Below are 10,810 nucleotides of genomic sequence, written 5' to 3'. Positions count from 1 at the left end.
CCGCCTCACCTGGCTAACTGTGTCCAATAGAGAGTTTGATTCATCATGTATTTCTTTTTTCAGACTGAGGATTGAATCTAGAAACTCACACACACCAGGCAAATGCTTTCCCACTGAGCCACACTTCCAACCCTCTTTTTACTTTTGTTTTAAGGCAGGGTCCCACAGAGTTGCCCAGGCTGGACTTGAATTCACTCTGTAGCCCAGACCCTGGACTTCTGACTCAGCTCTAGAGTAGTTCAGGTTACAGGCTTGAGCAGCAGTTTAAACAACCGAAAAATATATTTACCAATTAATTCATAGAATTGATCCATATGCAGGCAAAATTGTCTTGGTCGGGGAAGATGGTTCAGCGGGTAGCGTGCTCACGGTGCAAGCATGAAGAATGGAATTAAGAGTCTCAGCAGCCTTGTAAAAAGCCAGGCCTGGTGATACAGGTGAGACAAGAGGCTCCCAAGGGCTCGCTGAGAGCTAGCTACCTAGCCAATGAACGAGTTCTAGATTCAGTGAGCACTGTCCAAAAAATAAGGTGTAAAGTGACTGAGAAAATATCTGACATCAAACATCAGCCTGTAGTGCTCAGGAATGTGTGTGCATTCAGAAACACACGCACGCGCGCACACACATACACCACCACCAACAACACTCTCCAAAAAGAAAATGCTTATTTAAATGAAGGAAGTACACAATTCAAACTAAACTCTGTAAACAATGATAGCCAAATGTTTCTTTAAAAATACCCACAGAATAAAAATATTATATGCTTTCAAAGTTATGCCCAAGTCTTATACTTCAATTACAAGTATATAGTTATAAATTACACACTTCAGTTATAAAACTCCAAAGAGTGGGCAGGTGAGATGGCTCAGCATGTAAAGGAATCTATTGCCTAGTTTGATGACCTGGGTTCGATTCCCAGGACCTCTATGTAGAAGGAAGGAACCATCTCTCAAAAGTTGTCCTCTGGCAGGGTGGTGGTGGTGCATGCCTTTGGTCCCAGCACTTGGGAGGCAGAGGCAGGCGGATTTCTGAGTTTGAGGCCAGCCTGGTCTACAGAGTGAGTTCCAGGACAGCCAGGGCTACACAGAGAAACCTTGTCTCAAAAAAACAAAAAAACAAAAAAACAAAAAAAAACAAAAAACAAAGCAAAACAGAAAAAAGTTGTCCTCTGTCACATAAGACCCCCCACTATAAACAAACAGATGTAAAACTTCAAAGAGAAATTAAAATTGAGTACTATAGTTTAACAGTCCAGACATGAGGGCTGGCCATCCTGCTCAATGAGAGAGTGCTTGCTTAGGTTTTTATTTCCTGCATGGTAGACAGTCAAATCCAAAGAAGACCTTCCTTAACAAAGAACTATTTTACACTGAAACCCTGTCTTTCCTCATGTAGAGTTCTGGTCAATTAACTTGAACACCGGTACTCTTGGAGGTACACTAATTAGGCGGCTGCTCAGGTGGAACTGGGAAGCCACAGGGAAGGGACCCCTACCCCCGCCCCCCACGCCGCCACAAACTTCTTCTACTAATTCCCTAGGTGGTGTCAGTCATTAATATGTTGGTTTAAATTAGTTTGCCAGTCACCAATTTATATAAGTCTCATAAGAAATAGAACATTGGAATCCAGTAGGGAGAGAGACCGAAAGGGCAATTGCCAGGCTAATTGAGTCTGCCTCAGAGCCATAGGCTCTTTGGGAGACATGAAGAAGACAAGTGGCTGAAAATGGAGACTGCAGAGAGATGCTTCAGGAAAAGAGAAAGGATTCACAGAGGAAAAGCCCCACCCACTTCAGAGCGTTTCAAGTGACCTGGACATATTCCACGTAGGCGATTGATTCTAAGCAGTATTGAAGGTATAGATTACAAAGTCACAATATTTTACAATGTTATGTCCCTATTTGACATGGGGGTGACGCTGTCTTCAAAAATCTTTCGCAATTACCAGGTAAAACCCATTACCCTGAGCCTGGGGATCAGCTGGAAGGCCCTGGGCAGCTGCTCAGGCTGCTCCTGCTAAACTGTCTATTGAGTAACAGGAATTGCAAGTTTCTCAATGACACAAACAGGTTTAAGACCGGGTTGTAGCTCAGTTGCTGGAGTGCTGTCTAACTCACACCAAGTCCTGGGCTCACCCCTGCACTGACTTGGTGGCCCAGGACTGTGATTCTAGCATTCAGGATGTGGAGACAGGAGGCCAGAAGTGCAAGGCCATCTCCATCTGCATAGCCACTCTGACCGATAACTTGGGATATGAAGACCGTGCCAGGCAGGTTTCATTCCAACTAGACACAAGCTGGAGTTACGTGAAAGGAGGGAACTTCAATTGAGAAATGCCTCTATACGGTCTGACTATAGGACATTTTCTTAAATAGTGATTGATGGGGAAGGGCCGAGCCCATTGTGGGTGGTGGCACTCCTGGGCTAGTGTTTCTATAAGAAAAAAGGCTGAGCAAGAAGCCATAGGGAGCAAGCCAGTAAGCAGTGCTCCTCCATGGCCTCTGCCAGCTCCTGCCTCCAGGTTCCTGCCCTGTTTGAGTTCCTGTCCTGACTTCCTTTAGTGATGAACTGTGATGTAGAAACCTAACCCAAACAAACCCTTTCCTCCCCAACTTGCTTTGGTCACGGTGTTTCATCACAGCAATGGTAATCCTGACTAAGACAGCTAGCCTGAGGGAGTAATTATCTTTGATCTTGGCACCTCACGAGTGCCAGGTGGTGAGGATCAGGTGCACATTTGGCCGCAAGGCTCCGCCAGTAAGAAGGTGCCACTTGTCTGAGATCACCTATCTACCCTCTAACCTGCTTCTAAAACAGCTTCCCAGCCATACACTGATCCCATCTGCCTTCCTAGCTGCTCTGTTGAAATCGAGTTCTCTCTTCACCCTTGCCTTCTGTCTCGTCACTGCCTTGCTCCTCCACTGGCTTTCCTCCCAGTCAGGGGAGAATGCCTTGTGAACAGTAACTATTCAAATCCAGTCAGGGGAGAGAGCAGAGTGAGCCTTGTGGACAGTGACTATTCAAATGTGGCAGATCTTATATGCTATGTGCAATTTCAGATAACAAACGCTCAAAACTTCTTAAGAAATACTTCAGTAATTACCTTTGCTTTGGCGTTGGAAAGCTACGGGCTGACTGTCAAATGGCTGGAAAGGTGTTCTATTTACTGGTCTTTTCCTTCCAGCAGTTAAAAACCAGTAACCTAAAGCAGTGCAAGCCCAACATTCTATTAAGATTAATCAGAAGTAGCCAAGCCCACGTTGCTGCGGGGAGGCCACTCACTGTCATGTATAGCGAAGCAGAGGTCCGTATATTCAATCTCTTCCAAACCTGACAACTGCTGAACGCTAAAATAAATTATCAGAAGAAAGCAACTGTCTTTCCTGTTATTCTTGGTACACAATTCTGATCAACAGACTCCCATAGGTGTTGCGTTCCAAACAGGAGAATGTCATATAAGACTGAGGCTTTCAGGGGTGGTGCATGTCTGTATTTCTATTTGTGTCAGATGCAAGCAAGATGCTGAGCCTGGAAGCAAGGAGTCAGACAGCCTGTGGATGCCCCAGAGACCACCAGCACCTCAGCAGAGCTGAGAGTCATCAAAGAACCATTTTGCTGCTGTTTTTACTGTCCTCTCTCTCTAAAGGAAAGCAACAGGTTTTATTTGCATATCTGTTTTTACTTTTTGGTTTTGCTTTTTAAGATAGAGTCTCTCTGTGTAGCCATGGCTGTCCTGGAGCTCACTATGTAGACCAGGCTGGCCTAGAACTCACAGAAATCTGTCTACTTCTGTTTTCCCAGTCCCAGGATTTAAAGCCTCCACTACCACGCCCAGTTTACTTTTTGTTTTTCTGAATAAATATCTCACACATTCACCTGCATGTATGCACACGAGGCTGACTTAGACTTACCAGGCAGCTCAGTCTGGCCTCAGAACATATGGCAGCTCTTGCTTCAGCTTGCCAAACGCTAGGACTACAGATGTAAGCCACTACATTAGGATTTGGAAAACCATCACCACACATTTGGACAAACATAAAAACAGCTTAGTGATTTCTTTTATTTTTTTTCTCCTTTGTCTTTAAAATTTTTTGTTTGTTCTGTTCAGAGACAAGATTTCTCTGTGTATCGCTGTCTGTCTTGGAACTCACTCTGTAGACCAGCCTGGCCTCAAACTTAAGAGATCCACCAGCTTCTGCCTCTCGAGTACTATGATTAAAGGGACACACCACCACCACACCTGGCTTTAGTTAGTGGTTTCTAAGCTTTCAAGTCAGAATCTGCAGTAGTATGTTGGCTTCAATGGAAGAAAGCTAGCTTTGCCTCAAAGAACAGTACCATAAAATATTAAGAGAAAAAAGAGCATTTTGCATGGCGTTTCTTGAAGTCAGCGAAGCTGCATTTGACTCCCACATCTAGCACTTAGAGCTCCAAAGTGTGTAATAACTTACATTGTTCACTCTTCTTTTTCTTTAAGATTTGTCAGAGATCTCTAAGCTAGATGTGGTGGTGTATATGCATACAGGTAAAACTCCCACATGTATAAAATACAAAATAAAAGACATTTGCTTATGGGCATTTATGGAAAAGCATGATCATTAGGAAACAGCACAGGTTCTCAGAGTGCCACTCAAAATGGATTCCTTTCATTGAGCATAAAACCCCCAGCTTTGAGCGTGCTAGGTCAGTGATGTCACCAAGCTATGTCCCAGTCACACCCACACACTCTCTTTGATAAGGTTATTACCTGGAACCCACCTTCATGTATCACTGTGGTTGACCTGCGAGTGGAGCTGATGAGTACAGTGGAAACTATTTATGTGTGTGCAGTTCTAACTGTACAAGAAAGTAAGCTCTTTCAAACCAAAACTGGAACTAATAGAGAGAAGTCAGATTATATCAGGTCCATGGCAAGGATTTTTAAGGACTATTATTTTCTGTGTATGTGCTTGAGTGTATATGTGTGTATCATGTGTAGGCAAGAGGCGGCAGAGGCAGGAAGAGGGTATTAGATCACCTGGAACTGACGTTACAGGCAGTTGTGAGCTGCCCTAGAAACTGAACTCTGGTCCTCTGCAAAACTAACAGGTGTTCTTAAACACTGGGCCATCTCTCTAGTCCCCATGACGAGAATATTTAAGACAGAGGCCAGACATCCAGACAGGTACACATCTGCAAGCGAGCAGGCAAGGCAGGAACATTTTTGATGGGTGACAGAACAGAAAGATGAACAGGAAGGGAATTATCAGGAAGTAAATTTTGTTTATCAGGGGCACTAAAGAAATGGTGAGGCTTCTTGACTAGCCAGGCAGTCATAAGCACCATGAAGTCCTGGGGGACGCAGCGTCATGCACCATGCTCTCAGATCGCTATTGTTTCCTAGGAAAACATCATCAGAAGACTGATGCATCCTTTCTGCTTTTGAAATAACTAGCGCTCTAACGATAGCAGCTTGTAATTGTGGAGCTCGCCCTCCCAAACCCCGATGCAATTAGGGGGCTTTAAAAAAATACCAGTGCCAACAGCTCGAACCTCCAGCCAATTAAATCAGTCTCTGAGGGAGTGGTCCAGTTCTCAGTAGCTTTTAAAAGTTTCCCCAGGTGAATTTAATGTGCAGCAAAAGTCAGGAATTACTTCCCTAGAGGAAAGTTCCTACTGTATACTGCTCCCCAGCTTAAACATGTGTACAGTAAATTGGGGGCGGGGCTTGTTAAAATGCAGGTTTTGACTTACTAAGTCTGGGTTGGGAATGAAGATTAGCAGTTCATAATAATCTCCCAAGTAATATGAGTGGGGTTGGTATACAGATCACACATAGAGTCATGGGCTGTAGGAAGACTACTTGCAATGCACCCTGGTCTGTATCCATTAAAAATTTAATACTGGGGTTGAAGAGTTGACTTGGAGTTAAAAGCACTGGCTGTAGTTCTAGTGGGTCCAGGTTCATCTGGTAGCGTTGACACAGTCACTTACACATTACACATTGACACGACACTCACAACCATTTGTTACTCCTGTTTCAGAGGACCCAAGGCCCTCTTCTGGCCTCTGTGGGCGCCAGGCGCTCACATAGTGCGCGGGTATACATGGGTCAAGGTCTCCACATATTAATTCTGATGATTATACAGAAAAGGCAATGAATAATTTTACCTTGGAACTAAGATTTTAAAATACTTTCGCAGGCTGAAATAAGATAAAATGTATTCATTCCTTACGGGGCCGAGGAGATGGTTCAGTAGTGAGAAGCATCTGTGCCTTTAGTCACAGGACTTTGGAAGTAGAAGCAGGTTGATCTCTGTGAGTTAGAGGTCAGCCTGTTCTACACAGAGTTCTAGGCTAGCCAGGACTACACAGAGAGACCCCGTTTTGCTTTGTTTTGTTTTAAAGCCAATCAAATACGCTGATCTGGAGGCTGGGCTGGTTAAGAGCACTGGCTGTTCTCATAGAGCAGTGCTTCTCAATATTCCTTTTTTTTTTTTTTTTTAAAGATTTATTTACTTTATTTATGAGTACAGTCTTCAGACACACCAGAAGAGGGCATCAAATCTCATTACAGATGGTTGTGAGCCACCATGTGGTTGCTGGGATTTGAACTCAGGACCTCTGGAAGAGCAGTCAGTGCTCTTAACCGCTGAGCCATCTCTCCAGCCCCTTCTCAATATTCCTAATGCTGCAATTTAATACAGTTCCTCATATTCTGGTGACCACAACCATGAAATTATTTTCATTGTTACTTCATAACTAACTTTTTTTTTTTACTGTTATGAATCACAATGTAAACATTTTTAGATATAAAGGTTTACCAAAGGGGTTGAGAGCCACAAGTTGAAAACCCATGTTCTAGAGGAAGTAGGTTCAATTTGCAGAACCCACTCATATGGTAGCTTACAGTCTATAACTCCAGTTCCAGAGGATCTGATGCTGCCTTTTGGCCCTTGGGGTATTAGGCATGAAGGCAAAAAACACCCCATACACATAAAATAGAATAATTTAAATTTATTTAAAAAATAAGATAATTCTGAAATTTAAAGAAACAATTAAATATATTAGAAGAAAGATGATGACAGAAAAAAAAACAAAAAAACAAAAAACAAAAAACAAAAAACAAGAAAGCAAGAGAGCCAAGCGGTGGTGGCCACGACTGTAATCCCAGCACTCGGGAGATAGGCAGGAAGGTCTCTGAGTTCAAGGGCCGCCAAGGCTACACAGAGAAACTCTGTCCTGAAAAAAGAAAAACAAATAAAGCTAGAGTGGTAGAAAGGCTTTAGAACACAGATAACCTTCAGATAGGAGAAAAAACACTAACTCACGAAATAGAATTATACACAGACACCTTTTTTTTTATTTAGTTTTTCTTTTTTTTCTTTTTTTTCTTTTTTTTTCAAATTTGCCAAGCTATGACTGTTTATTAACTGACCAGATTACAAAAATACCACAGGCAACACCTTAGTTCATCCGTCTAATAAGCCTGTTGATCTGGTCTTCCCTGTTGCCAGCGTCTCCACCTTCTACAAAGTGAGTTGTCTTCTTCTTCATTCCACCTCGTGGGGAAGATAAGTTGAAAGGCCACAGGAAGTTATTTGCTTCCTTGAAGCGTTTCCCAACTGTATAGATCTCATGAATTAGATCCTCCATGCAGACAATGCCAAATTTACCAAGAGACCGAGCAATCAAGGAATTATCCGTCAAGGCAATCCGCTTCTTATTGATTTTGCCATAGCCTCGCTTGTAGATGAGCTAGCTCATTTACTGACTTCAGGTTGGGGTACCCCCATGCAATGTACGGTTCCACAATCCTCAGCACGTTAATGGAAGCCTTGTTGAGCTTAACAAAGGTGCCATTGAAGACCTGTCGAAGGCGAAGAAGCTGCAATACCTTGCGGACCTTTGGGCTTACTCCATTGATGCCTCGGATTCTGATGACAAACGCCAATTTTGGTTCTGCAGGCACATAGAAGTTCCCAGCTTTTCTTGCCATCCTGGCCATCCGAATCTCAGTCCGGTACATCTGCCTGTACTCCTTGTGATAGTGCTTTGCCTTCTCATAGATGAGCTTCCTCCTTGCCTTTCAGAGTGTCTTCAGGGCAAACGTCTTCCTCAGACGCCTCACCTTCAACTCTGTGAAATTCCTTCGATTTTTCTTAAGGGTTTCTGGCACAGCCAGAACCTTTTTCTTAAGAGTTTTTGGCACAGCAGGAACCTTTTTCTTATGGGTTTCTGGCACACCGGCAACCTTCTTTTTCTTCTCTGGAACAGCCTCCATGGTTCCAGCCGGAAAAGCTGGTTTGGTTTTTCGAGACAGGGTTTCTCTGTGTAGCCCTGGCTGTCCTGGAACTCACTCTGTAGACCAGGCTAGCCTCGAACTCTCGAACTCAGAAATCCGCCTGCCTCTGCCTCCCAAGTGCTGGGATTAAAGGCGTGTGCCACCACCACCCCGCACACAGACACTTTTTAAATTATGATGGGGCTTCATCCCATATACTTACCATAAGTTGAAAATACTTTATGTCTAAACACATAGTACACATAACCTACTGGACGCCATTGCTTTTAGCTTAGCCTACTTTGAATATATTCAGAACGATTCTATTAACCTATAGTTGGCCAAACTTATCTGTCACAAAGCCTATTTTATAATAAAGTGTTTAATGTCTCATGTAATTTATTCTTGTACCCACCCCAACCCCCACCACCACCCCCGAAAAAAAAATAACCAAAATAAACCCTCAATAACATTTTGGGCTGCCAAGTGTCTGCTGTTTTCCTTCGTAATTTCGTGGTTCGGTGGGAGATGTGACAACTGCCCAGTATTCCAGGGAGGTCTTATACTGCACATGGCTATCCCCAGGAGAGAGAAAGTCAGATCCAAGGTACAATTTCTACTAGATTCCAGTTGCTTTTGCACCTTAAGACATGAAAAATTCTCAAGCTGAACCATCCTAAGTTTCTGCCCATCCATTTACATTAGCAGTTGAATTTGAGGAAGTGAAATAGAAAGTATCTGAGGGGCTACTGTAAAAACGAGAGGAGGCTGGAAGTCAGGAAACACAGTAAGATGGGGTAGTGCACTGGAGACCTGCCCCAGAAAACTGGTGGGCAAGAATTTGCAATGTAACAAATTCCAACAGCCATGCTCCTTGCCTCCGCTGTACTCAGCAAGCCTGGATGAGACCAAGGAGCAGATGGGCTCAGTAGGGAGGAGAAATTCTAGGTGAGTGAGGAAAGAACATTAGCGCCAACGAGTTAGTATGTTCTCTAAAGACTGGCTGTAGGGGTGGAAAGATGGCTCAATGGTGAAGAGCACTTCCTGTTCTTAAAAGATGGTCTGGGTACCAGTGGTGGCTCACAACCATTCCTAACTGGTACACACATGGTCCATGTACACACATGCGGGCAAAATACTCAATACTCATAAATAAATAATAAACATAAGATCTTTGTAGAGAGAGGGGTAGGGGAGAGAGAGAGAGAGAGAGAGAGAGAGAGAGAGAGAGAGAGAGAGAGAGAGAGAGAGGCCAGAGGTGGTGGTACATGACTTGGGATGACTTGGGAGGGAGAGTTAGGCAGATCTCTGTGTGTTCCAGGCCTGGTCTACATACTGAGTTCTAGGACAGCCAGGACTTCATAGTCAGGCATAGTCAGGCCCTGTATTGTGAGACAGAGAGAAGGAGAAAGAGAGAGAGAGAGAGAATAAAGAAGGATGAGAAATGGGGACCCCCTCACACTTACTGATGCAGATAGAAAAACAGGAGACAGAGCCATAAAGCAGAATAGTAAACTCTTTCTTTTAGGATGAGCTCAAGGCACTGGAGGGGCGACAGCATGGATGGCTTTCTATACAGTTTCTACATGAAAACACACATGTGTTCTCAAACAGCCACAGTGGCTTTATTTTCTACCTCCAACCACCTAAGCCATACATCTTTACTCTCATACTTCTGTTGGAGTTTCAGAAGAATAAAAACCCACAACTGGCAACACCTTTGCACCTGATTTATGTGTTTTGCCCTTAAAAGTATACACTCTGGCCGGGCGGTGGTGGCGCACGCCTTTAGTCCCAACACTTGGGAGGCAGAGGCAGGCAGATTTCTGAGTTCGAGACCAGCCTGGTCTACAGAGTGAGTTCCAGGACAGCCAGGACTACACAGAGAAACCCTGTCTCGAAAACAAACAAACAAACAAACAAACAAAAAGTATACACTCTGATTTGTCAGCTAGTAGTCTGTCCATGGATGCGCATGTATGTTGGTAGAGGCAGGAAGCCCAGAGTAACACACATGTTCTGTGACTGATCAGAATACCCAGGGAAGTCTACAAGGGCTCTGCTCTTTGGTTACCTTCATTCCCTTGAGTGAGTCTCTTAGACCCCCCCCCAAAATTCTGCTCCAAAAAACTCCAGAACAATTCAGAATTTGAGAAATAGACTGGTAAGTTTCTCATCCTTTCAGTGAAACAAAGTTGAGCTACAGGAGTCAGCTACTTTCCACTAATGTTTGACTGAAACAAAGCCATAGCCTATAATTAAAACTCCTTGACTTTCCCGTTTCCATCTTGTGTTAGGCTTACTTATATATGGCTGTGTTATTAAAGATATTTATGGGGGCATCAGGAAGGTTCAGTTGGGTAAGGGTACTGAGAGGCCAAATCTTTCAAGTTCGGACTCCATTTTAGAGAACGTGACCTAAGTTTGAACTCAGTTAAATTAACAGGCTGGTACCTAGCATTAGTTTCCAAGTTGCCCCCCAACAAAACCTGAGCCTAACTCCAGTCTCTAAGCTAACCCCCAACAAAACCAGTGCCTCCAGGTTACA

General features: G+C 43.8%; 1 pseudogene; it reads right to left on the bottom strand.

Annotated features, from left to right (window-relative positions):
* Window positions 1-7,376: 7,376 nt before the first annotated feature.
* LOC114634048 lies at window positions 7,377-8,262 on the bottom strand (annotated as a pseudogene).
* Window positions 8,263-10,810: the final 2,548 nt, after the last annotated feature.

The sequence above is a fragment of the Grammomys surdaster genome, unplaced genomic scaffold (assembly GCF_004785775.1).
Source record: "Grammomys surdaster isolate TR1022 unplaced genomic scaffold, NIH_TR_1.0 98, whole genome shotgun sequence".
Lineage (NCBI taxonomy): Eukaryota > Metazoa > Chordata > Mammalia > Rodentia > Muridae > Grammomys > Grammomys surdaster.
Note: the sequence above shows the minus strand (reverse complement) of the source record. Positions and strands in the feature narration are given on the sequence as shown.